Consider the following 27,613-nt stretch of genomic DNA (forward strand, 5'->3'; position numbering starts at 1 on the left):
TCAAACTCTTACTCTCGCTTCACCTACTCCCACTTGTATTTACTGCCACTTCTACTCCTACTTAGACATTTTCCCCCTACTCCTCATATATTCTAATCCTGCTCTCTCGTACCAAATCTTTTTCCTGCTGTTTGCTAAACAACTATTCCGTTGTATGTTTTTCTGCCTGTCTTATTTTTCCGCTTACTGGTTTTGCCTCATTAACTCTACTACTACACCTAATTCTACCCCTTCTCTCCTACCATCTTTCATACTCCTGTGCTTCTCTTGCCTCTACTTCTCATCAAAGTCAATCGATTTTGCCACTTATTCGTCACTGTAGCTGATTGACTGCAGAGCAAAGAACAGTCATTCTGTGTGTGAGAAGTTAGCCTGGCATATGATGTCCACTAGTTCTAGTGGCACCTTGCACCAGTCTAATCGACCCTTATTGATGGTGGTTGTAAAGTCAACCTAATAGAAAGCGATCCTAGTGGTAGCATGAACCAGCAGTCTTCAGGCTAAGACTTCAGTAGGCGAGTTGTTTTACCATATATAATCCCTTGAATACCAAATGAAAGGACACCACACAAGGTATATATCAAATATATATGTATTTAATCTAAACACAACCCCTCTGCACTCTTTATGAGGTCAGAGGTAAAAATGCAATACAAGTCACACAGTTAATATACGATAAGTTGCACAGTATACGTTATGCCCTAGGGGCCTCACAAACCATATACTAAGAAAGTGGTATAAGTACCACGTGAGAGTTAGAAAGCAGGCTTAGGGCCTGTGAGATTGCTGGTGCTACACTAAACAACCAAAGGTTAGGAAGTAGGAGACCCACGGGAGACGCGTGCAGTGTCTAAACACAGGCACGGGTTCCCATTGACTTTCTATGGAGATCGCAAAAGATACAAAGTTACAGATTAAGGACACTTCCGGATGGACTAGGATGGAATCCTTTTAAACAAGGACACTTCGAGAGTCAAGACCCACGGGAGCACCGGAGTACTCACCCAGGGAAGCGGGGTGCATAGGTGTCTTTTCGTGTCGGGTTTCGTCATCGTTTTCTATGGAGAGCTGCAAAGAAGTGCTGCAGGCGACCAGAGGAAAAGTGTCCGGGTAGATCCAAGGGTGGACCGGATATGTGAAGAACCTGAAAGCAGAAGGAACAGAGTCTGGGTCACTAGCCAGTGACCAAGAAAGTACCAGGCAGGAACCAGGCGATGTTGGGTGCTTTAAGGTGAAGAAGGTGAGTTTGCCTCTTCAGCCACGAGGTCCAGGAGGCATCAATGATGACGAGGTGCTGGATTAAAGCTGTCCCACAATGGATCTAGATGACTGCGGTGTCGGTATACGGATTGGACCCAACAAACCTTGGCAACCGCAACCCATGCAGGATGTCAAGATTGGCTCTGTTGCAGACCAGCAAGGTCTGTGGCACTTCTCCTTTTCAGGGAAGCTGGAGCAAGCCTGGAGCAACCAGGAAAGCAAAGTAAATTCAAGATGGCATCTTCAGGGAGCTCACTAGCCAATGGGCAAGGAACCGGGAAGACAGGTCAAGCTCAAATGCAAAGGCGGGCCCACAGGACCCTCGCGGAGTGTGGGGGCCTGGGCTTCGGTGCAAATGGTGCTCGGGGCTGGGGCTTCTCGTACCCCAATGCACAACTTACTGAGGCTTCAGAAAAGGAGTGCAGGTAGCAAAATGCAGGATGTCCAAGATGTCCAGTCCCACGTCTCTCGTGTCCGCCACGGGTCTCAGCTTTGCTGTGGATGTGTTTCGGAGTCACAGAGTCTTCGGGTTCAGACGGGAGCCTTGAAACTGCAGACCGGCAAAGTTGCTGTAGGTGCCTGTTTGCACAGGATGGTCACTCCATGACCACAAGGGAGATGTCTTCCATCTTCCAGTCAGAATAGAATGTCGAAGGTCCAAGATATGTCTTGCAAAGATTCGTCCAGGATAATCTAAAGTCACAGGGACACAGCTCCTATACTTATACTAAGGATGGGGGCTGGATTACCTCACTAGGTCCCTCCTATGGGTGGACCTGAGAAGGGGGTGGTTACACCCCTTTCCCTTTGTTCAGTTTCGCGCCAGAGTTGGGGCTGGAGTGCCCGAGCAACTGGTTTGAACCGGGCTATGCATGGAGCACCTTGTGTGCCCCAGGCAGTGTCTAGATGCATTCACTGAATGCAGCCCTCCCTGCCCCAATACACAAAACCCCTGTCCGAGGCAACTAAGTCGAAAACCAGCAAAAAAACAGGAAAAAAGTTGGGGTAACCATATAGTCAGATTCCACCTTCCTACACAGTGGAACTGGAAGCAAAAATATTTCATGTGATTTACTCAAATTATTTTTTGCAGACTTATGTAAAGGATCTCCCTAAATATCAAAACTGGCTTTTAAACATTGTCATGTTAGTCATTTGACTCTATGGAACTCCTTTTTAACTCCCGACTACCCTACAATACTCAAGTTAACTCTCCACTGTTCATCATAACCAACAAACTCCTCAGTGTGCACTTATGTCCAGTCGCCAGCTCCCTATTTTAATTTGGCCATCTAACATGGCAGATGTCCATTTAACATAAAATATCAAAGAAAAGCCTACAACAATGCGTGGGGAGAACATTTCGAGATGCCCAGCAGTGATTTGCAGCCTTCAGGTTCTCTTAAAGTGTATATATGTGTGTGTGATATGGCTAACATTGTGGAGCAAGGGCGGAGCAGCAAAATGGTGGGGAATTAGAAAACAAAATATTAATCCCTGATTGGAAACATGATCAGCAGAGGAAGGGTAGCAATCCACCAGTAAAAAACTGAGATCGAAATGCTAGGACTTGTCTGCTTCCGCTTTAGGCCTTTATTTTCTGTTCAACTGCCTCTATTTAACTGTCTTTATGGAAAACGACCAGCACCGTTTAGTAAAATAGTAGATGTTTCAGCACCCAGGCTAATGTGCTGCATAGCTAAATACATATAAGGTCCCAAAGGCGAGACTGATTGCATTGCAAATGCTTGTTTTTACAGCTGCGCAAACTTCTTTTGCGCTTGGTATGGGGTGACAAGAGAACGCGGGTGAGTTGGCAGCCTCTGACACTGCCGGTTGAGCGGGCGGATTGGGAATATAAGATTTGTATCTATAGTATTTGAGTGCACAGTGTTGTTATTCCTATGCTTGGTACCACCCAGACGCCCGAATCCCTTATTTGAAGCCGAAGGCAGATCTGGTACTGCCGCAGAAATTGTCCACAGTGTTACCTGGAGGGGTCCCGAGGGACCCACAGGATATTCAGATGTTATCCACCACCAGTTGGGCATGGGATAAGTTACGTAGTCTACTGGGGATGGACCTATTATACTCTCCGGCACTGCCACTCCCAAATCACACATTGCTTCCTTTTACTGGTGTGGTTTCAGTGCAGCGCACACTGGCTAAATTTCAGATTTCTTTGATTGGTGATCTTTTTCTGGACCATCATGTTTTCTAGGTATCTGAGGAGGCTCGGTCCCAAGACTGCTCCTTTATGAATGTCTATGTGTTGCGATGTATTCTTTCCATGTTGCGGGCTACCTTCCCCACGTTTCCGGTTGTTCCTGAACCGGTCACTCCACTGTCATTACTAATCGAAAGTCCAACGGGTGCACATTTGGTTTCCAAACTGTATAAACAGTGTTTTATGGATCGCCACTTCTCTGACGTTAAGGTTCGTACGGCATGGGAGCAGGATTTGGGCCGTCCAATAGCTGACGATCAATGGGAGCAATTTTGCAGGGTCACAAGAGAGGTGTCTCTGGACAGTAGGCACAAGCTGCTGCATTTCAAATTTCTCCGCAGGATGTACCACACCCCAGCTTGATCCCACAGGATAGACCCCCCTAGGCCTCACCATTGTCAGAAATGCTATGCTCCACACGCTGACTTTGCTCACCTCTCCTGGACCTGCCCCAGTTTGCAGCACTATTGGGTACAGATACACGCCACGCTAGGAGACATACTTTCTATGACACTTGTGTCCACTTCGGAAATTGCGCTGTTGGGATATATGGTTAACTTCCCCAAAAAGTCAGAAGGTTCGCTGCGCTGGGATTTCTACTGGCCAAGCGGGAGGTGGCATTGCTCTGGGGTAGTAGTAAAGCCCCTACTTCACAGGCGTGGCTTCGCAGTTTGGCGTACTGTAATGTGAACTGCGAGGAATATGCGACTCTTGTGCCCAGCTCCTCATGCCAGATAGACATTTGGGGCCCGTATAGAGCATACATTACCCGAAAGCGCAGTGAAGCTGACGCGCAGGTTGCAAGTGGCATTGTTCCTGAAGGAGTGGGCTAGGAGAGCCGTTAAAGTATTTATATTCATTGGACATGATTTTGCTTATGTGCTATGCATGTATGTCGCTGTGGATTGGAGCTTGGGCTGAGATGGGGTGGAGGTATGGTTCAGGGTGATGGGGCCGTTCATGCTGGATAGTTGGCAGTGTGGCTTAACCTGCATATCTTTTCCATTTGCTTACTGTTGCCAGGGTTATTACCATGTAATATTTTTTATGATACTCCTATGTGCGAAGGCGCCTTATCATTGTGCTGCTGTGTGCATTGTTTATAGACATGTATGTGTAAAACTGAAAGTCAAGATAAAGGTTGTGCACATCAACACAGAATCCTATGGGGCCATCCGATTTCTTAGTAATACAAGCAGTGGCATAGCCAATAGGTCTCGCCTTTGGGACCTTATAAGTGTTTAGCCATGCAACAGTTGATGTTGTTGCACCAAGGATATTGTGCTGTTTAACTAAACACTTATCAGGTCCCAAAGGCGAGAGATCTTGGCTTTGCCAATGCTTGGTTCTTATGTGCCTCTTTGCCCTTTCACCTGAGGCACCCCTTCTCGGTGTTTACGGCTTGCCCTCTGACCATTAAGCCCCCCTCCGACCAGTAAGCGCTGCCATCAGCTTAGTAAGAAGTGCGAACTTGAGTGAGTACAAAAGTGTCCCAGAAATCACCGGGAGCCCATAAATATTGCACAAGCAAAACCCTGAAAAACAAAGAAGCCGACACTGTTGGGCTGCTGTGTAGAACACACTTTATTTTGAAGCAAAAAAAAAATAAAGGCAAGGGTTTTTGTTCTAATTGCTTTTTGGCTACAAATGTATTTTTAATTTCCCTCCGTACATCGAGAGACAGCCCCCCTAGGAGGCCAGCCCCACCGCGAGCCCTCAAAATACAAGAACCCAATAAATATACATGGCCTTTACTGCATAGCTCCACACTTTACCTTGTGGATTTATTGTGCCACGTGGTGCGGCTATACTGCGAGCTCGTGCGCCTGTAATGGGGTAGAAGCACCCAGGGACAGGAACAGCATGTCCACACGGCCGGTTCCTGCCTGTTTGTGCCTACCCGCTGGAGGAGACATTATGTATTCTGGGAAAGGGTGAGGAGCGCGAGTGTGTTAAAATAACGGAGGCATGAATGCACTGAAAGAGAAGCTGACACCATGGTACAATGGTACAAGGAACGTGTGTGTGCATACATACGTTCCTCTACTGCCAATACCCCCCACCCCGCCCCCAAGTATCACATATAGGCCCATATAGCATGATGTATGTGCGTGTCCTGGAAGGGGGCGCATGGAAAGGCACTAAAAGGATGAGGGACGTGGCATGGAGAGATCAAAATTGGGGAAGGAAATGGAGGGAGAGATGGAAGCAGGGGTTGAGAGCCAGAAGGATGGGAAGAAGTAAGGGCGGAGAGAATTGGCTTGGAGGAAAGAAGGGAGGAGAGAATATTTTATGAAGGGTGAATGAAAGCAAGGAAAGAGGGGAGTGAGAGAGAGGGAAGCAAGTCAAGTAATTTTAGGTTTGAGTAAATTGATGGGGTAAATGATGTAAAAACGAACAAAGATGGGAATATAAGAAGGAAAGAATAAAGAACAGGCAAATAAGAAAGAGAGCGCGCTCGACAGTCAGGACTGTAGGGTAGTATGCTATATTTATATAGCGCGAATCCAGCAGAACTGCAGCAGAGCGCTATGCAGGGTCGAAGCCACAGTCTGTGTGATGGGGGGAGAAGAGGAGGGGGGGGCAGGCTGGTTTGTGGACTTTTCCTCCATCATGAAGCAGTAAAAACAAGAGTGCTGTGTAAATCGTCACCAACACGTACCTGATAATGCAGAGCGGCCGGGAAACTGAAAGTACGGCCGGCCACCGGCCAGCCATGAATAATTAGGGGAGGAGAAGCCGCACAGCACACGCTGGGAGAAGCCCTTTGATGTGCTGTGCGGCCGTGAAAAAATGCAACTAGGAGGGAGGGAGGGAGGCTGATGCGCGTGCTTGTTTAATCACGTGATTCACGTGAACTTAAAGAAAACCTCACCAAGAAGCCCTTGGTTTGACGAGGATTTCGAGCACTTGAATTCTCGCTCCGCTCAATGCGCTTGCGCGCATTGATAGGTCGCGAGACCTAAAAAACAAGTGATATCCATTCAGCCTTTTCCACTGCTTCAATTATACCATCTTTAATGATCTGAATGAAGATCACCTTAACCTCCTCCCTTATGGCCAAGGAGATCTTTCTTGTGACATGCCTGACTGGTATTGCTCTTTTTTACGACTATCCTATGTGGGTACCCTTGAGCTTTTCCCAACTTGTCTGCAAACACAGTTCGATGCTCTTTCAAGGCTTCTTCCAACTACACATTGTTCTCCATTACAGACACTTGGTTAATCGCTCTAGGATTTACTATCCTGTGCAAGTCATATTGGTGAGACCACCCCAAGATGGGTTGTCCAGACTCTGGCACATAAACTTTTCCATAAGTTTCGCACTCTTGAAACTTGATTCATGCAGTGAGGAACCCTATTGCGTCTATGTCCATCCTTTGATAACTTTTCAAGAATACAGCAGATGGTTTTAATTTCTGACCAGGCCACGTCTCCTCAAACACTTGTTTGTGTGTTATAATGAACAAAGAACCATAATCTAACATCAGCAGAAAATCCTTTCCATTCATTTTGAGTATGTATATATTTTGTGTATATTTTCCTTTTCACTTCACTGACATTTCTAACGATATCACAGCCATTCGCCATTAACAGCATGTGGTCAAAATCCACCACTGCCTCATCCAAAGCAGCCACACAACTTTTGGACGCTGCTTTTCACATCTTGCCAAATGCCCCTTTTTCCCACAACCATGGCAATCTTGGCCTATGGCAAAGCAGATCTTCGAATCTTCCAGATGATGATTGCTACCATATGTAAAACATGACTTGGGGCCAGATGTAGGAAGCCAAATAGCGATCGCAAATGCTGAAATTCACAGAATCTCCATGTTTGTAATTGCAATTCAGCCATGCGACATGTAGGAACAAAAAAAAACAGAATCGCTAAACAGTTAGCGATTTGTTACATAGCGAATATGCCACACCGACTCCCCATTTAGCGAATCACTAAGTAAGGAATCGCTAAATAAACTGCAAATCAATGTACATAAATTCGCAAATAGCTAATATTTGAAAAATCCCTACTTAGGATTCGCAAATTAACACTGATTCAAAGCAAGTGGTAACCAGGTGCACAGCATATAAACAGCCCCAGACTGCCTCTGCGTGAACACAGTGGCGGCCCTCTATGATATTGCAAGGCTGATGCGGATACAAGCAGCATCACAGAGGATCTGGAGATGAGAGGGACATGTGTACAGAGTGGGCATTACACTACTCGAACTCACGGGAGCAGAAATCCATGAGAGGTACAGGCTTCACCCAACCACCATCCTAGACCTGATACGTGACCTGCACCCAATCCTGGAGCACCAGACACCAAGGGCGCACGCAATACCTCCACATGTACAGGTCCTCTGTTGCCTGCGCCTACTAGCATCCGGCAGTTACCAGGGGGTAATATCTGTGGCTGGTGGTGTCTCACAGAGTTACCTGTTACGCTTTTTCAACACATTCCTTGGTGCATTGATGCAAAGACTGCACCACTACATCCGGTTTCCCAGCACACAGGCGGAACTACATAAGATAAAGATGGACTTTTATCAGAAGGCCCAGTTCCCACATGTAATAGGGTGCATTGACGGGAAACATATACCAATCTGCCCCCCCTCTGCTACTAAATACATCTACTGTAACCACAAATCAACACATTCAATCAAGGTACAGGTTATATGTGATGCGTCTCACATCATTACCGACATTGTTGCTAAATTTCCTGGGTGCACGCATGATTCCTACATCTTCAGGAACAGTGGGATCTATACCCATCTTGCTTGGGGTGAATTTGGAGAAGGATACCAGCTAGGTAAATCGATGTGACATACCCTGATGTATACCTTTGGTGTATCTATTGCTGACTGTGAATAATCTTTCTTCCTTTAACACTTAGGTGATAGCACATATGCGGTGCGTGCATTTATCCTGACTCCATACTTCAACCCATCTACCCCAAGTGAAAGGAGATTTAGTGTTGCCCATAAATCTACGCGGAATGTGGTGGAGCATACATTCGGACTCCTGAAAAGCAGGTTCCACTGCCTCCACAAAAGTGGAGGTGCATGGCAGTACCGGCCTCTGATCTGCTACAAAATAATAGCTACATGTGCCATGCTGCATAACCTGGCCACAAAGAAGGGAACACCCGTGGAACTCACTGAATCAGAGGATGAGGGTGAGGATTGTCCACAGCACAGCGCTGTAGGTGTTGCAGCAGCACCAGATGGGAGACACAGACGGGCTGAGATCACACACAACTATTTCTGAGTAAGTAATGAAACAAAGCAAGTAACTGAAATTGTGTTACAGTGTTTTATTGATCTTCAGTCAGGCAATAGGACAGCACACTGCCGCACCATAAAGGCCTCACAGTGCCTCAACAACACCAGCATGGCATAGATACTCTCCATGCATATTTCCAAATACCATCATTTGGTCAAATGGGTTACTTCACCCATATTCCAATGTCAAGCGATGCCTGGTATTATTTTCTGTGCCCACGTGCAGCACTGCTGCGTTCATTAGGCATACTGTCCTCCTTGGGGGTCTGTCCGGCTGGTCTGTGCCTTCCACTGCGCCTCCTGGACTCTTGTATTAGGGTAATGAAACTTCTGCGGCTTATTGCCTCCTCACTTCCCCCCATCCCCCGATCCTGTGGCAGCGATTTGTGTGGTCTGGAGCACTTCCAAGGCACTGGTGACTGTGACCAACCCCCTTGTGACATCACGGCTGCAGTGGGCCATCTCTAACTGCATGGCCACCGGGCGCCTGCTAAGGGCAGAGGTGGCATTGCATAGCCGGTTCACCGCCTTCGTATGCCCATCCATTCTCTGTCCCTGCGCCTTGCCCCACGTTCGTTGTCCATTTTGCTGCCTCTGCCATGTCCCGCATGCCCTCAGCCACGGTGTTGTTAAGACAGTGTATGCCCTCCTTCATGTCCCACATGTTTTTGTCAATGGCCACCATCTGACGTTGCATTGACCGCATTGTTTTACCTCGCTGCCGCTGCACCTTCAACATCTTCCCATCCAGACCTGCAAAAACACTAGACTCCTCTCCCTGTGCATCAGGACTGTGTGCCCTCGGTTGGCGTCATCGGGCACCTGTGTGGCCTCGCTCCTTGGGGACTGTGTTCCTGGTGTCTGTTCAGCCTCTTCCTGCATGGACTGTTGGGCTCCCATGCTCTCCTCTTCTGACCCCTCCATCTCCTGGAGGCTACCCACTGTATACCTCCTGGCTCTCGGTGGTGGTGGTGGTGTGAGCTCAGCAGGTGACAGGGCCTCCTCATCCTGGGTGTTGGGCTCCCTGGGTGCCTCTTCTGTCTCCCCTTCTGCAGCCTGGCGCGCTGGGTCGCCTGTGGATACAGAATGTCCATTTACTCACTTGTCTAGCAGCATTAGCTTTTCAATAAATTTCATGACTGCCAATCAAACTAACTATCCTCGCTTGCTTATTTACTGATGTGTGTGACATGCATTTGGGTTCAGTGGACTGTTATGCTATGTGTTAATTGGGACTACATCTCCCATGATGCATTGCTGGTTTTTGGCAAATCATGGACTGGATTGTGATTCATACTGGGTCATTAGGGATTGGGGTTAGGGAGGGTGGGCACAGCATGCGTGCATGCAAATTACCTTGTCTGTTGTCTCCTCTGGCTGAGCTGTCAGTGTCTCGTATGCCAATGACGCTCTCCGGCTGGAGAGTGAACTCCACCAATTATTCCAAGGGAGTTGGTATAGGCGCAGTAGATGTCCCGCCACCTGTCTGTTTGGCTTGTTTGAGCCTGTCAGCCCTCTTGGCACGTTTGCGAAGGTCGTACCAGCGCTTCTTAAGTTCGTCTGTTGAGCGGTGGGGAATTGATTTTTTCCTGAATCACTAGTCATATTTTCCTTTTTTGGGATTCTGGAATGTGCAGGGATTTTTTGCTATAGAGCTGGTCGTGATCCTTCACCACCTCCTCAATTAGTACCTCCAACTCCCTGTCACTAAATTTGTGTTTTCTCTTCCTCTCTCCGGCCTCCTTTCCCTTCTCCTGTGTATCCATGATTGTTTTGGGTGGCTGCAAGGTGGTTGCTGTGCAGCACCTGGGATTTTGGTTCTGCTCCCTGCCTCTCCCACAGCTTTAGGCTCAGTGTAACAGCATGTGTCAGGCCATTTCCTAGTTGAAAGGTCATCAGGATGCACCAGATTAGCAGATTCACTAATTAGCAAATTTTTAAAATAGCGAATTTGCTAATACCGATTCTGTAATGCGAAATCGCTGATACCGATTCAGAAATGCGAAATCAGTATTTTTTTCCGTTTATTACTGATTCGCTATTTTTTAGCTACATCGGACTTTGCGAGTTCTTAATGCGATTCGGTAAAAATCGCTATTGAGAGCTCGCAATTTGGGTTTTACCTACATCTGGCCCTTGGTGACCTGTCTTCCTGAGTAGTTTGATCTGCTTGTTTTAACTTTCCCTCCTTTAAGTTGGTGCAGCTTTAAAAAGCATACCACATTTTCCTCCCCACCACATTCAATTAATCCCTTTCGTCTGCTTCTGCCACCTGATGCACATTTTTGAAGTCCAAACATTGCATTTCCTTCATGCATTTTCAGTTTCCTCCACTGCTTTAGCTATATTTATAGCTTCCTTAAGTGAGGGATTGTTGGCAGCCGATAATAGTTTTTGCATTTTCTTGCATGCGCATTAAAACATTAACTGATCTTTAATTTGTTCTTCAGTTATTTGTCCAAACTAGCACTTTGTTACCAGCTCACGTAGTCTACCCACCAAGTAATCCACCGATTATGTGACTCTTGGATGTTGGATGTAAAATGTGTGGCGAGTCATCCCAACAAACATTTGCTGTTTTAGCAAAACTAGTCTGTAAACGCAATTTTGCCTCCTTACAAATGTCCGTAATCTAATTTCCTTGGTTATGAGTCACAAGAGGTAAGTACTTAAAACACATGTTGACCCTAGAAGCTAAGCTTTTTGCCTGGTGGGAGAGAAATGCACCCCATCTAAGGCTTGATCCAATCCTCCCATTTTGTTGGAGGATTTCCTGGAAGCATTAAACACCTAGGCGCAGTAATAATGGATTGATAGAGACATATTTGATCAGCCAAAGAATGATATCCACTTTAAGGTCAGTATCTTGAATTATCAAGATGCCTGTTGTACCGTTAAAGCAACACGAGGTAGCGTAGCAGGTGTTGCGAATAGAAAATTGTCCTGTCTGGACCAGCCCCTGTAGCCCTTTGTCAGCCAGTTGAGACAGTGCACAATCCAGAAAGTGGAGCGACACAAGGAGAAAAGGTATGCGCAGTTTATTTACTTCCTTTATTATTCATATTTTTAGCAGAGTCCTGTTACTAAGTGTTGACGCGCTGTTTATTTCTCTCGAATAGCGCATGTAGAGGAGGCCAGGCTCTTGTTTGCAGTTGCCAGCTTTTACACAGTGCAGTTAGTTAACAGCTTGAGCGCTCCATTGATGCACTGCTTGTGCCCCTCATGCTGCGTGTGAGAAGGAGGCTGCCCTTGCACTCGAGGTTGTTCAGTTTTCAACTTGGGCATGCAACCAGCTCGAATGCTCAGCACAAAACACTTTAAATAATGTTTCATTATTTATTGTGGTTTTGTTCAGACATATACATGTTACAAACAAATATGCAATATCAAACCATGCAGTATTCTTACAGAGTTGTAGCCTTACAGTGATTTATAGTAGACCAGACCAGAAGAAGATTATGTTACATCTTTTTAACTATAAGTGCTCCTATGCTTGCTCATTGTGTTGTCTAAGAAACCAAGTATGTAGGACATTTTGATTAGAGGTTGTCCTTTAAGTCCTGAAGTACTGACGGTACGTTCAAGATATGGTCGTGGTAGTTCCTTACTACTATAAGTTAAACACATAGGGACAAACAATTGACCACACACAATTTCTGATTCTATTCAAAAGAAAAAGAACATTTACTCTACATGAGTGACACATTCATTAAATGCAATTTTTGACTCAAAGCATTAATGTTTTTACATGTATTGTCTTCAATATATTTATAGTGCATGTAGTATTTGTGCTGGGTGATTTGTTCCTCACTGTGGGGTCTTCAACATACTGTACTATTGACCCAGGCCGGGTAGTTTTATGAGGTCACCCCGTTAAAACTTACCACTGAAGTACTGACAGGCATATCTTTTAATACACGCAGAATGTGTGACAATAACTTACGACATAATAAATACAGAGTGCACTAGCAGTTACATGTGCAATCAGTATTCACAGGGTGACCTGAACAAGCTCGACAGTTGGGGTAATGTTGGTGATTAGGTACCTGTGGCTTGCGCTGAGTTATCTGGGACTCTCATCTATTTCTTTAAGCCAGGTCATGAAGGGTTCCCAAATAGCTTTCGGGCATGATGCCATAGGCATAAGGTCCCAGAATGCAGCTAGTTGCTCCTGACAGTAAGCGATATCCTGTACCCAGGTATCTATACCAGAGGCACCCCAGTGTATTGCCAGTCTATGTTTTGCGAGTAGTAGCATCATAGCTAGGAGTCGGAGTTTCTCGAGCGGGGCACCTTCAACGTAACCAAACAGGGCCACCAGCGGCGTGCATTCCAGTGATATCCATTTGACCTCCTTTATGGTTACATACACCACCTTCCAGAATCTGGCAATGGATGGGCAGTCCCACGCTACATGCAGAAAGGTTGCGTTATCCTGCTTGCACTTCCAACACCCCCGAATCCTGGTGTAGCCCTAATTTGTGTAATTGCACGGGATTGCGATACACCCTATGTATATATTTAAAATGAATAAGTCTCAATTTATAGTTTGGGGATAGGCGTCTTAGCTGGGAGCAACAGAATGACCATTGTTCATCTGTGGGCAATTCATTCAGATCTTCCTTCCACTGAACCAGAACCCTCGGGGCAACAAATGGGGTGTTTGATTGCGTAAGGTTGTGTGTCTGGTGATCATTTTACAAGGTGATGGGGTGACTAGAGGCAGCATAGTAGCAGGAGATGATGAGAACGTGGATTGCAGTGTTTTACAGGCCGCTCTGAGCTGGTAGTATAAGAATAATTCTAGGCTGGGTATTGGATTGCCGTCCTGGTTTTTTCGGCATCTTTAAGAATGTATGCTGTGGGTATAAGTCGCTCATTGTGAAAAGGCCCATATTACGGGCACACGTTATGGTGCTCTTATCATAAAGGATAGGGAACAGTGGATGGTATGCAAGAGGGGTGGATGGTGCATATAGCAATGGGGTACCAGTTTCCTTAGACCCTCCCAGGCCCATCCAAGAGTTTCAACCGTGTTCGCTTTGCTAGTCGTTCTATGATATGGCTTATATATAGCGGCATGAAAAGGAATGGGGTCTGCCACGTCTTTCTCAATGGCTACTTGCGACTGGAATGGGATGAGGTGTATCCAGAAATGGAGAAATTGAGCTTGTGCACATACTGCATAAAGTTCGAGATCCGGATCAACAAGCCCTCCCCATGAGAGCGGTCGTGTCAACAGTTCCCAGCTCACTTGCGGCTGCTTTCCAGCCCACACCAGGGCTATTAAGATGGATCGAAGAGATTAAAACAAAAGCCTAAGTTAGAGGGATGTGTATATTTGCAAAAAAATAGAGAAACTTGGGGAGGACTATCATTATTGTTATGGCGATTCTACCAGCCAAGGACAGTGGCAGAGCTGACCAGAATTTAGACTTGCGCTCCAGCCAGTCCAGAAGTTTGCCAAAGTTCATGTGCCAGATTTCATGCATGTCTCTGCTGAGCCTCACACCTACGTATTTTACAGCGCCATCAGCCCATGTAAGGGGGAATTCCAGTTCAGTTTCTAATGGAGCTTCAGTTAGTGGTAGGATTGATGATTTAAACTAATTGATTTTTATGCCTGACATACCTCCAAGTTGAAGAATTTCACTTAAACACTGGGTTCTGGTTTTCATCTGGTTCACAAATGTATTATGTGATATTGTCAGTGCACATTGAAATTATTAGACTTCTATCTGTGAATCCCAGCCCACGAGTGGAATGGTTATGATGTATTCTGGCAGCTAATGGTTCCATCGCCACTGCGAATAGCAGTGGCGATAGTGAACAACCCTGTCTTGTGCCGCGTGTTATAGAGAATGGTTCTGATAAAAGCCCATTAGCTCTTAGGCCAGCTGTAGATTTAATATAGAGCAGGCTAATCAGTTTGATGAAATTGGGACTAAATCCCAGCCTAGGCAATATGGTAAATAAAAAAGGCCACTCCAGAGAGTCGAATGCCTTGGTGGCGTCAAGAAATGCTGCAATGGCCGGTAACTGGGGGTCGATCTGGTGAACAGTAGCGAAAAAGGTAAGTAGATTATGGGCTGTTGATTTGCCTGGAATTAATTCAGATTAATCCGGTCTGGCTATAAGCGGTCGGTGCGGCTGTAACCTATTAGCAATCAGTTTGGCGAGTATCTTTACATCAACATTGATTAAAGAGTCTATATGAGTCCCAAAGATTTGCTTGCTTGTCGAGTTTTAGAAGGGAGATGATCACTGCCTCCTGCATGGTTGGTGGCCCGGCCCCACACTCCAATGATTCTCAGTATACTTCCAGCATTCAGTGTGCCAGATCTTCTGCGTATGTTTTATAGAAAGAAGTTGTCATCCCATCTAGCCCAGGCGCTTTCTCGACTGGCAGGCTGCTGATAACCTGTATTATGTCCTTCACCGAAAAAGGCTTGTCTAGGTAGGACCTATGGACTTCGCTGAGCCAAAGCAGTTCAATGGAGTCTAAGTATGTGCTTTGCTCACGGTGAGGAGCGCTTTGCGTATCAGAGTATAATGAGGAATAGAAACTTGTGAGATGTTTATGTGTGGCTTGTTGTCCTCTGACGGGAGTTAAAGTGTCATCAAGTAGTTCAGCTATGCAGTTTGGAGATGTATGTTGTTTAAGTGTATTAGCGAACCTGTTGACCAGCCTTTGCCATAGCTGCGCTCTTTCGCGTTTTCCCCTAGGAATCGGGTCTATCTTTCCGCCTCTGCCTCGAATTCTAACATTTTCTCCTGCAAGGAAGCAAGATGTATGGACGCCCCTGACTGCTATAACATCAATTCCGTGGATCTAATGCCATGTTCCAACTTCAAAAAAATTGCCCTAATTGGCTTTAAAACCCCTGCTTTCCTAGAGATTCATGCACCTCTGATAACTGCTTTAGAGGCCTTCCACAAGGTGGAGGGAGAGTCCACCGACCCCTCATTAGTGGAAAAGAATTGGGTGATTTCAATTCTGATCTCCTCTTTAAATGCAGCATTTAAAAGAGTGTGTGGTGGGAGATGCCAGCTGAACGCACGGGGTAAAGTCTGTGGTACCGTCAACTGCGGGCATGGTCCGACAGTGTGCGAGGCATTTGTAGCACGTCTATGGTCCAGGATGCAATGTCTCCAGTAAACAGCCAGTAATCCAGCCTGGACCAGGCGTTATGGTGTGAGGTGATGCAAGTTTGATCCCTGGTTTCTGGATTTCTGCTGCTCTAGATATTGGTGAGATTGTGGTCAAATATAATGGTGTTTAGTTGCTGGACTGTCCTTGTGTGCGGGCAGCGAGCGGCCGACTCTTTCCCATTCGTTTTTTAAAGTGACATTAAAGTCACCGCCGCATATGACTGTTTCACCCCCTGTTGCCAGTGCCCTTGCCCACACAGTGAGAAAAAATTGTGGTTCATCCACATTTGGACAATATATAGCCACTAAGGTAACCTGTGTGGACATCAGCATGCCATTTAGAATGACATAACGCCCATCTGGGTCAATCTGTGTGTGTGTAGTTGTCCAGCCCAAGCCACGTCTGATCAGTACCAAAACTCCCCTTGTATCTCCCCCCTGTATCAGTTGTGCAATTTGGGATCTGTACCATATTTCAAGTGGGTTTCTTACAGGAAACACACATCTATGCGATGTCTGATTAAATATGTATGCATTTATCTAGATTTTCTGAAGGCAATAAGCCCTCTAATGTTCCAAGTAGGGAATTTAGGCTCTGTCATGTTACTGCTGGTGTGTTATATAGTGTGTACTTATATAGGACAGGAGCACATTGGAGCAGAGAGCAAGACAGCTAGTTTTACTAACACAATCTTGATGTGCAAATAGGATCTTAAAAAAGGTTGATTAATAAAACAAACTGATCTACTGTATTCATATTCTGTAGAGCCAACGACTGTATGTCTGGGAATGCTTCCTTCCCACCACCCACACCAACCTGACAATTAGGTTGTGACCTGTTAATCCCCACCCCCTTTGCCCAACCCCCTTTAACAAGAATTCAAAAACACACGTGAGATCTCCCTGTATTGGCTTGGGACGCGGACATAGACCTGCCTGGTGGCTGGGTAGCCAGGCCGTAGTCGTTTTTATGGAATCCGTCAAATATAAAACTTGCCTCGTTACAGAGTCAAAGGGAATAGGTAACCTTTAGCTTAGCAGTGTTAGTGAACAGTTTAGCCATATTTTATAAATTACATACATGGTGCAGTAACGCAAATCTCAAAAATCTGGTTACATATGTCAGTCATTTTTGCTCAGGTTCTGTTCTGATTCACTTTGGAGGAGCGAGGCGAGGTCTTTTTGGTGCATATATGCTTGGTGTACTTGAGGGCTGCCTTGGCATCACTAAAGAAGTGAGATTGCCCGTCGTATGTTATTTTTAACTTTGCTGGGTACAGCATGGCATACCGAATGGAATCACTTTGAAGGTTGCGTTTTATCGGTGCAAACTCTCTGTGAGCGGCCTGCACCGATGGAGTGTCATCTGGGTAAATGAAGAGAGAGTTCCCCTGGTGTTTTATAGGGCTCCTGTATATGGCTGCCCTTAGAATACAAAACACTTTAAATAGCAATAATCCAATATGGGCTGGGCAAGTACCTGAAGGTGCTTCCTGAGGCAGCTCAATGTGTTAATAGAATCACTGGGTGAGTGAAAGACCAATTTCTCTCAGAATCCTTATGATTGTAACATGGCAACAAACATTGTCGGTTGTCACCTTGGCTTGACTGCTGGGCTACCTTGCCAACTTGTCTTCAATAAATGTTGTAAGGAAGGTTTGGAAACACAGGAATCTTGCTTGTAAGTCAAGTTTAATGTTGCAGCAAACCTGGTGACCGTACTGGCCAGGCCCCCACAGAGTAACTGCCCAGAACATTAAAAAAACAATAAGCTCATATTTTTCCCCACAATAAAGCATACCATAATAAACATTCTTAAGAAACATCATACAGATCCAACACCTTTAAAGTAACCTTACTTCAATCAGTTCTTTAAAAGGGTACAAAGATCTAGAGAAGATGTCAACACTTACATAAGTGCCCCTTGAGGACTGGTTGCAGATTGTGAATTTCAGCACTTTGCTGGTCAACTGGATAGGGACCAATTCATTTTGCATTGGATAGACAAACGTAGGTAGCTAACAGGAACTTTTATCCATGGGTAATCAGTCATTGATGGACACCATTAAGGAACAAAAACTATTGTGATTTCAAAACAATTTGTGAAGGAACTAGAAGATAAGAAAACTGATCTGGTATGCTTACTCCTCAGGAACAATGACAAAGGGGTGAAGAGCAGTCAGGATACCAGCAGAAATAGTTTTTTTTCAAAAAGAACATATGTTTCTGATGCGATCAACAAATGCATCTTAAAGAGGGGAACACATGTCCTGCAAACATTTTTACATGTAGGCTGTTTAAGAAGGTCAGCCACTTTGCAAAAGTTTGCCAGAGCTCCAAACGGAGTACTAACAAAGTGGCAGCAGTGGTAGACCACAAACAAAGTTAAAGACCACTGGAAGAAGAAATGGATAATGTAGTTTTAGTAATTGGAATGAAGAATGTGATTAAAGGAAATCCCATAGATTGTGTAGATCCATATGTGGACATAGGAATTGATAGAAAAACACTTCATGTTCTAGTTGAGTTTGTGGAAAGAATTAACCACATGGGAGAACAAAAAGTTATTGCCCCCGGACAGAGCCACTGTGTCTTATGAAGGAAGGAAAATAGAATTGCTTGATAACTTTGAAGATGTATTGGAGTTTAAAAGGAGGAAAATACATGGAAAAATCTATGTAACAGTTTAGGGACTTAACATTCTAAGATAGTTCCACCAAGGCCTTTTCGACATGGTGTTTAGACCATGAGAAAAATAACACTATTAGTAATCATAGATGAAGTTATGCTGGAAGAGTTGTTGAGCAAATATCCTGAGTGTTTTCTGTTGAGCTTGGGAAAATCTCCTGTGAATGAAAAAGCTATCGCATAAACACATGCTAAGAAGTATACCTTTTAGTGTTTGTGATCACTTCGAAAGAGAACTAGAGAATCTTACCAAGAGAGGGTTCGTTGAACCAGTATAATCTTCTTTCTGGTTATCCCCATTAGTAGTTTCACTCAAGCGTAATGGCGAAATCAGAGTGTGTGTGATCTTGCACAGTTTAAACAGGGAGATTTGGGTACACTCATCTCTTTCCTAATATAAGAGAAATATTGGCCACTTTAGAAGGGTGCCTGGTAGCTTGATTTTGAATCAGCTTAGAGCCAGAATCCTGCCATTACACAACTTTTGTTTCACCGTTTTGGGTAATTTCTATACTGCAGAATGCCTTTTAGCTTGGCTTTGGTTTTTCAATGCATTAGGTTTCACATGCTCACTGGAATATCAGGTGTCATGGTTTTCCAAGATGATGTATTAATATTTACGAAAGGCTGCCCTACACAATAGAGTTTTAGAGAATGTGCTGGAAACTTTAAAGGACAGAGGTATAGTTCAGAGAAGGGAAAAATGTGAATTTTTTAAAGAAATGGTTGAATATCTTGGTCATGTGATATCAGAAAATGGTAATGATCCCTTTGAATATCTTGGTCATGTGTTATCAGAAAATGGTATTAATGTGGCGCTGCAGGCTCTGAGGGGGTGCAATAGTGTCTGGGGCTGACTGGCTGGCTTCCCCCCCCCCCCCCTTGGCATATTGACCTTTGTTGGAACACGGCAACTTGCGGCGGAGTTCTGGAGTGTGTTGCCAGCGCAGGGGGCTGCATGGTGTGGACGGTAATTTAAGAGAGCAGCTACCACTGATGGGGCATTATAAGGCTGCATGCGGTTGCTACATGTGGATTCCTGATTGTTTTGGGGGACTCTAGGAAGTCTGAGGTGCAGTGACGGAGTTGGCCCCTGCACTGCGTACGGACAGCGACTTTGATAGTGAGGACCCGTTGCTGCCGCAGCTGCAGCGCCTGTGCGCCTCTCCTCCCCACCCTTCCCCCCAACGCACTCCTACAATGGCCTCAGGGGGCAGGGGATCGAGAAATATTGCCCCTAAAAACTGTCCAAATTTGCGTGGACTAAGAGTGGCGATAAAAGCGGCTCGCCGAACGCAGATAAGAAGGACTCAGTGACGTCGTCGCATTCGGAACCGGAGCCTACACTACATGACGTCATGGCTGCCATTGGAGGTATGCGCACATCTATAGACTCTGTTTCAGTAGAGGTCTCCCTGCTGTGAGCTGACTTTAAGCAGATGAATGAGAAGGTAAAAGAGCTAAAAATAGCGACGACTGCATTGCGGGACGATACCTCCGAGCTTTAACGACAAATGTCCGAAATGGAGACCAGACAGCTTCGCATGGCGCAGCAGCTGGATGACTACGAAGGGCGGGCCCGTCGTAATAATATAAGAATCCTTGGTGTTCCGGAAAAAACAGAAGGGCCAGCTGCGGACCTTTACGTAGAGGATCTAATAACAAAACACTTAAAGCCCAAGTCACTCTCGGCTTACTTCTCTATAGAACGGGCTCACCGAGTTCCAAGCGGAAGGCCCAGGCCTGGAGCCCCGCCGCGACCTTTGATTGCCAGAGTCTTTAATTTTCAGGATCGGGACAGCATCCTGCAGACCTCGAGAACTGGCCCGCCGCTCAAGACAGATAACCATGAAGTTTCCTTTTTTCCCGATTTCACTGCCCGGGTACAGGCACAGCTGAGAAGTTTCCAGGCAGTAAAGCAAAAGCTGCGCAGCAGAGACATAAAGTACGCAATGCTCTTTCCGGCAAAACTGAGAGTAGAAAGGGACGGTAAGCCGTGGTTCTTTGATTCGCCGGATGCGGCATGGGACTGGTTGGAGGGCTGGACAAAAGTTGGAAGCAGGAGCGGCAATCGACGGGAGAGGACGGAACAGAGAGACAGTGAGGCTCCCGACCGGACAGCAATGGACAATGTGGCGGAATCCAGTGGTTTAAATGAACAGGAATAAGATATTTCTTGCCTCATCGGGGGCCAGATATTGAAAACACACGCAAGTATTGCGGGGGAGGGGTGAAGGGATGATGCGAGTGAAGACTAAACCTATTTGAGGCTATGTTGGATTTCAGAAGACTCTGGGTATATAATATGTTTCATTTGCCGCTTATTACGACATGTCATGATGTTTTACATGGGACTATCGTAGCCTAAAGGCTGTATCTTATTGATGTCAATTCAAAAGGCCACTAAGCGGAGGGCTCAGTTCCCCTTTGCGTTCTTAGCATGGTTAAGAGGGATTCAGGCACTCTGCCGCATTGGGGGGTGGGTAGTTTTACATCCACAGGCAGGGGAGCAGGGAGGGGGGTGAGAAGAGGGGGGGAAGAGTTCGTGGGGGGTGAAGGGCGGGGTGTTTGTTTCTTGCAGAGTTGAAAAGTTATCGGAAACAATGACGACAATGTGTGAAGGGGTCTTTAACTCTACTTCAAGTTTTTGTTCTGGGCTGTATTTTATTGCTGTGATCTATGAGGTGCATAATGAGGAGATTGGTTTGCAACACTGGTTTGACGTTGATGGCAGAAATGGGTACTGTGTATACTGCTGCAGAAGTTAGTATCCCCCCGCCAGCCCCTGTGTCCCCATTGACCTTAGTTACTTGGAATGTCCATGGGTTGGGGGACAAAATTAAGGGAGGATTGGAATCACAATATATACGCCGAACTGCACCTGCTGTCGCCCTGCTCCAAGAAACACACCTAGTGGGCTCGGCATGTAAGGCTCTGGACCGCTGGGGCTATACGATGGTGGCGCACTCTGAGTTTTCTACTGGCTCTAGAGGGGTTGGCATAATGGTTCGAAAAAGGTTTCCCCTAATTGTTCAGCAGGTATGGAAAGACATGCAGGGACGATTTTGCTATTTCATGCCAGTGGGAGGGGAAGAGATTTAATATAGTGTCAGTATACATTCCGCCAGCCCTCCACTCCGTGGCACTTCCGGCCCGGAGTACATTCTTGTTGGCATTACCGGTGGGGGAGCTCATTAGAGGAGGCGACTTCAGTGCAGTTTTAAATGCTGAGCTGGATCGCTTTCCAGGCAGGTTGCAGGGAATGGGGAAATCCCGATTAAGTAGTTTCCTAGATGCGCTCGGCCTAACGGATGGGTGGAGATACGCCCATCCTACGGACCGTGCATATACCTTTCACTCCGGTGTCCATGGCAGTCTCTCGCATATTGATTTTTTTTTCCTATCGGTAGACAGCCTCCCTCACTTGACCGAGACATGGATAGGGCCGAGGGGCATCTCTGACCACTCGCCGGTTGTTTTGACATATTCCTCCCACGTCAAGGCTCGGAAACGGATCTTCCCAATTTCTCCTGGCTATCAGCAGGTCCCTAAGATTCGAAAAGAACTTATTGCCGTCACAAAACACTATTTTCAAGAAAATGTGGATTCCGTTCACTCACCGGGCATCCTCTGGGAGGCTTATAAGACTGTGCTGAGAGGGCTGGCCATTGCCTCCATAACGGGACATAAGCGGGCAGCTAGAATTGAGTTAGATACGATGGAAACCGAACTGATCGAGCTGCAGTCGCAGCACGACAATGACCCTACAGCGGAGACGGCACGGCAGCTGCGCATTAAACAATGCGAGCTCACTGAACATCAGCGGGAACAAGTTCGATTGAGGCTCCAGCACACGCGTCACACTGTCTATGAAATTGGGGATAAGGCTGGGAAGCTTTTAGCCTGGTTAGATCAGAAGGAGAGGGCTCAGAAGACGATTGCACAGCTCCGCTCCTCCTCAGGCGTAGTAGTCTCTACCCCTGTAGACATTGTCAACACGTTGGCTGACTACTATGAGCAAGTATACCCCTCCACTTCATGTTTTACGACGGAGAAGGCCCAAGCCTACATTAAAGATATAAAAATGCCGTCTCTATCAGAGGAGGATGCCCTACTTTTAGAAACCGCTTTTACGAAAGAGAAAGTAACAGCTGCGGTTCACTCCCTGCAATCGGGTAAGGCTATGGGACCAAACGGAATCCCTATTGAGTTGTATAAGCAGGTATCTGAATTAACGGTCCCACATCTCAACCATGTTTTTCCGACAGTTTAAGCAGGGGGGAACTGCCGTGGGATCAGCGACTTGCCACAATCGTTGCAATACCAAAACCTGGCAAGCCTCAGGACGAATGTACTTCCTACCGTCCGATATCCTTACTCAATGCAGAAGCCAAGATTTTGGCCAAAATGATAGCCAACCGGATAATTCTGCATCTTGAGACATTGATCCATTCTGATCAGTCTGGCTTTATGCCAAATAGAAACACAGCTCTTAATTTGCGCAGGGTCCATGCGGCAATGGCGCAAATCCCAAACCTCCCAGAACCTGCGGTAATTTTATCCCTGGATGCCCGAATGGCTTTCGACATGGTTGAATGGCCTTATTTATTTGCGGTTCTCCGGCATCTTGGTTTTGGCCCCAATTTTTGTGCATGAGTAAAACTGCTTTATACAAAACCGCTGGCACAGGTGGTTGCTAACGGCCACATCTCTAGGGACTTCCCGCTCGGTCACGGTACACGCCATGGGTGCCCATTATCACCCTTGCTTTTTGCTCTTATTCTAGAACCACTGGCGGCATGGATCCGGTGGGACCCTAGTGTTAAAGGGCTTAATTGGACTGAGGCATGGGAAGACCGCATATCGTTATATGCAGACGATATACTTTTATATCTGACCCGACCCAGACGCTCTATTATAATTCTCCTTAACATCTTTGAAATCTTCGGACGAGTCTCAGGGTATACTATTAACTGGTCCAAGTCTGTTCTATTTGTTCTCAAAGGTCCCCCGCCACAACTTCCGGCTGATTGCCAATTGATTATTTCCGAAGATTCCTTTAAATATTTGGGGGTTTGGGTGACGTCTACTCAGGAGGCCTTTTTTTAGACGTAATTTAGCACCCCCACTTGAGCGTTTTCGCTCTCATGTACAACACTGGCACACCCTGCCCTTGACCCTCCTGGGGAAGGCGGCACTATATAAAATGAAGACACTGCCTCGGTTGCTCTACATCCTCGAAAATACCCCATTCTTGGTCCCTCAAACGTACTTCAGATCCATAGACACACTGGTCTCAGGCCTTTTGTGGGGGAATAAACCGGCGCGCATTTCCCGACAGAAACTAATCCGGGGCTGGTATGCCGGTGGAATTGCTCTCCCCGATATTCAATTGTATTACTGGGCGGCCCAGTTGAATATTGTCAATCAATGGCTGCACGCGCCCCAGACTGAGCCCGCGTTCAAAGCTGACAGGTACGACCTGGGTGGAGGTGGAGTGCTAGCTGCACTTTATGACAAGAGGGGCGCCTTGGCCTTGCTTGGCCCTACAGCCCACACTGTTAAATTGTGGTATGCGGCCCAGGCCCGCCTTAAGTGCAAAAACGTCATTACACAAATGACACCACTCTGGGCATCGCGCCAATTAGGCCGCCTGTGCAAGAGTAAGGGCTTCCAGGCATGGGATCTGATCGGTATCTCCACAGTGGGAGACCTTTGGAAAAGAGGTGCCATGCTAACATTTGAGCAACTGGTGGAACAATATGACCTGGCTCCCACCGAACGATTTAGATATCTGCAAATTAGTCATGCCTTAGGATCACTTATCCAGCCTGGGGACGACGTCCCAGACTCCACCCCGCTGGAAGATAGGCTCCTCACGGAGCACATGCCCAAAAAAGCGACCTCCTTCATCTATCGTAAGCTTATTATTTATGTATTTATTTATTTTATGCAATTTTTAAAGCGCGCAAATACCCATACGGGTGTCTCGGCGCTATCGTTACAGAACTCACTTCTTAAGATGAGGGAGGGGGATTAGGCAGAGAACAGCCATGTTTTAAGGCTCTTTCTGAACTTGAGCAGCGTAGGGGCCGTTTTGATGTGGAATGGTAATGTATTCCACAGTTTGGCAGTAGCGATGGTAAAACATCTATCTCCCCAGCTAGCCTTTCTTGTCCGTGGGACTTTCAACAAGTAGGCCGAGGACGATCGTAGGGTCCTAAGTTGTTCCACTGGGCAGAGGGCTTTTTTTAGGAACTGCGGTCCTGAGTTGTTCAGAGTTTTGTAGGCTATACACAGAGCCTTAAATTTGATTCGGCTCCTAATAGGGAGCCAATGTAACTCTTTGATGTAAGGGGACGTGGAGGTGAACTTGGGGATGGATAGTAGAGTTCTGGCCGCGGCATTTTGCACCGTCTGGAGTTTATTGAGTACCCTTTCCTGAGCGTTCAGTAGAAAGGGAGTTACAATAATCGGTCCTTGAGAACACTAAGGTGCTGATAAGTGTTTTGCCCGCGGACTGAGGTAAGTAAGAGAGTAATAATAATAATAAACTTTATTCGGATTTTACAAATCCATAAAAGCAGTACAGGTAAAAAATCTTCAATGAAATATAAATTTACAGATTACTTAAAAACAGCGAAAAAAAAGTTTTGGAAATGTATACGGTACTATTATAATTAAAGGTTTTTCCTGTGTCCGTATATACATTTCAGAAAGTTAAGGACATGGTAACATGTGGCTTCGGTATCCAAAAGCTGCAAGCTCAGCATGGCTACTCGACATTGTCTAAGACCCCAAGATTTTAAAAGAGTTAGTAACCAGAGTTTGCGATGTTCCTGATAAAATTTGCAGAACAGAACAGTATGAAGGGTGGTTTGACCTGATATCCCATCGCATGGACATGGAAGTGGATTTGGGTCCCAAACGTTTGGCGTTGGGAAAGCTACCAGTTTGTGAAATATGTTCAGTCTGAATCTTATCAGGAGAAATCGTTCGAAGGTACCAATGTCAAGGTTTAAATAGGGCTGCATTAAAAGGGTAGATTGAACCATTATTGCGTGCTGCACCGACTGTTTCCCAGCTTCTATTTGTAGTCTCAGATTGCCCAGATGGTCCAAGGCTCGTTTTTTTAAATTATTTTTTGAGAGTTCTCCAATTTTTTCGGGATTTAAATAATATTTTTCTATTCCAAGATCAAAGAGAAAGGTCCGGATATAGGCCAGCCATTTAATTTTTAAGACGTAGTCCAGAGACATTGCATCCGCCAGTATTGTTTTTGTGATGTCGTTTTTATCTGACGCCCAGATACGTCGCCAAAGGAGGAGTGGTTGAATTTTGGCAAGATCTTCGATGTATGGTGCCCCCAATTCTAAGTGGCAGGCGTAAGTCGAGGAACTTTTGGGGGCGGATAAGAGGAATCTGAAAAACTTGTTTTCTGCAATTTGCAGAGAGGTGACATCCGTATGACCCCATAGTCCTGCTCCATATAAAGCTGTAGATTGACACTTGGCTTTGTATATGGTTATCAATTCCCTGGGCGGACGTTTTCCTAGTTTTTGTGTAAACGACACCAATGCGGCTAGTGCTCTTTTAAAACAATGTTTTCTGGCTTCTACTGCTGGTTTCCAGGAGAGTTTATTATCTATCATGACTCCCAGATAGCAGTATTCGTTTGTAGAATCTATTCTTTGGCTGTCAAGGTAGATGGAGTTTTGCTGTTTCCTCCCAACCCCAGCCTTCATTACGAAAGTCTTTTTTACGTTTATGTGAAGGTCAAGGGTTCTCATAAACTGCGAATATCTATTAAGGGACCTTTGGAGTTCACGGGGGGTTTGTGCAAGGAGGACGGCGTCGTCCGCGTAGAGTAGGGCGGGGATCGGGCGATGTTTGGCCAGTGGAAGGTCACGGGCACCCTTCAGGAGCTCGACCTCCAAGTTGTTAGTGTAGAGGGAGAAAAGGAAGGGTGCCAGGACACATCCTTGTCTGACCCCACGCTCCACTCTAAAAGACGCCGTCAGTTCCCCCTTTGTCCCGTAGCGGACTCTTGCGGATGGGTTGGAATAGAGTTCCCTTAAAAAGTTCAGGAGTGATGGATCTACCCCCATCTGTGCTAAAAGGGACCACAATTTTGTATGGGAGACGCAGTCGAAGGCCGCGGACAAATCTACATAGGTCATATAAAGTTTTGCTTTCTTTGCATGCACATATTTTCCAAAGATTATCGATAAATTTAGGGCTTGTTCCACAGTACCTAGTCCTTTTCTAAATCCAAATTGAAGATCGGATAGGATGCCTCTCTCTTCTGCCCAGTCCTGAAGTCTTTCTAAAATCACTCTTCCTGCTATTTTTCCCAGTGAGTCCAGCAAAGAAATTGGGCGATAGCAGGCAGGGTCCATACGGTTACCTTTTTTAAATATCGGCACCATAATGGACCTTGTCCATGACTCCAGAATTCCTAATTTTGCCGTGGCAGTGCAGACCCTTGTTAAAATCGGTGCCCAAAGTTCTGTTTGATGTTTAAAAAAGTCTGCCGGGACTCCGTCCGGCCCTGGAGCTTTTCCTTTTTTGGTTGAGTTCAATGCCACAAGAATCTCGGAAATTTCAAAATTTATATCTATAGGGTATGGTAGGAATATTTTTTCCTCTTCTTCCGTCTCTTGGTCAGAGGTTGGTTTTTGGAAGATGCTGGTGAAGTGTGATACCCAAGTTGCAGCGTCTATAGCAGCTTCGATTTTTGGGCAAATGTCGTCTGCCAAGAAAGGAGTTCTTATAATTCTCCAGAAGGCTTGAGAGTTTTTTTCTTGGGCACTGGTGTGGAGTTCATGCCACAGCGCTTGCTTCAGTTCCTCTTTCCTCTTTTTCCTTATTTTATGATATTCACTTCTGAGGGTAGCTATTGTGCGGGAATCCCTTTCGTTTTTGTTTAAGGCTAGCTTCAATTTTGTATGAGCCTTAGTGCACTCTTGGTTAAACCAGCCTTTGGCCCGGGATGGACCAGATT

General features: G+C 45.9%; 1 long non-coding RNA gene across 3 annotated transcripts in view; it reads right to left on the reverse strand.

Moving 5' to 3' along the window:
- LOC144829295 (uncharacterized) overlaps positions 1-27,613 on the reverse strand; it is a 153,496-nt gene that overhangs the window by 10,360 nt on the left and 115,523 nt on the right. For 2 of the 3 annotated variants that reach the window (XR_013610624.1, XR_013610625.1), the window contains exon 3: positions 9,062-9,842. The exons of the other annotated variant lie outside the window; for it this stretch is intronic. This is a non-coding gene — a long non-coding RNA (uncharacterized LOC144829295). Of the gene's footprint in view, positions 1-9,061; positions 9,843-27,613 lie in introns of those variants that run through there. 3 annotated transcript variants of the gene reach the window in all.

Source organism: Lissotriton helveticus, chromosome 4_1 (assembly GCF_964261635.1).
Source record: "Lissotriton helveticus chromosome 4_1, aLisHel1.1, whole genome shotgun sequence".
In the NCBI taxonomy this organism is placed as follows: Eukaryota; Metazoa; Chordata; class Amphibia; order Caudata; family Salamandridae; genus Lissotriton; species Lissotriton helveticus.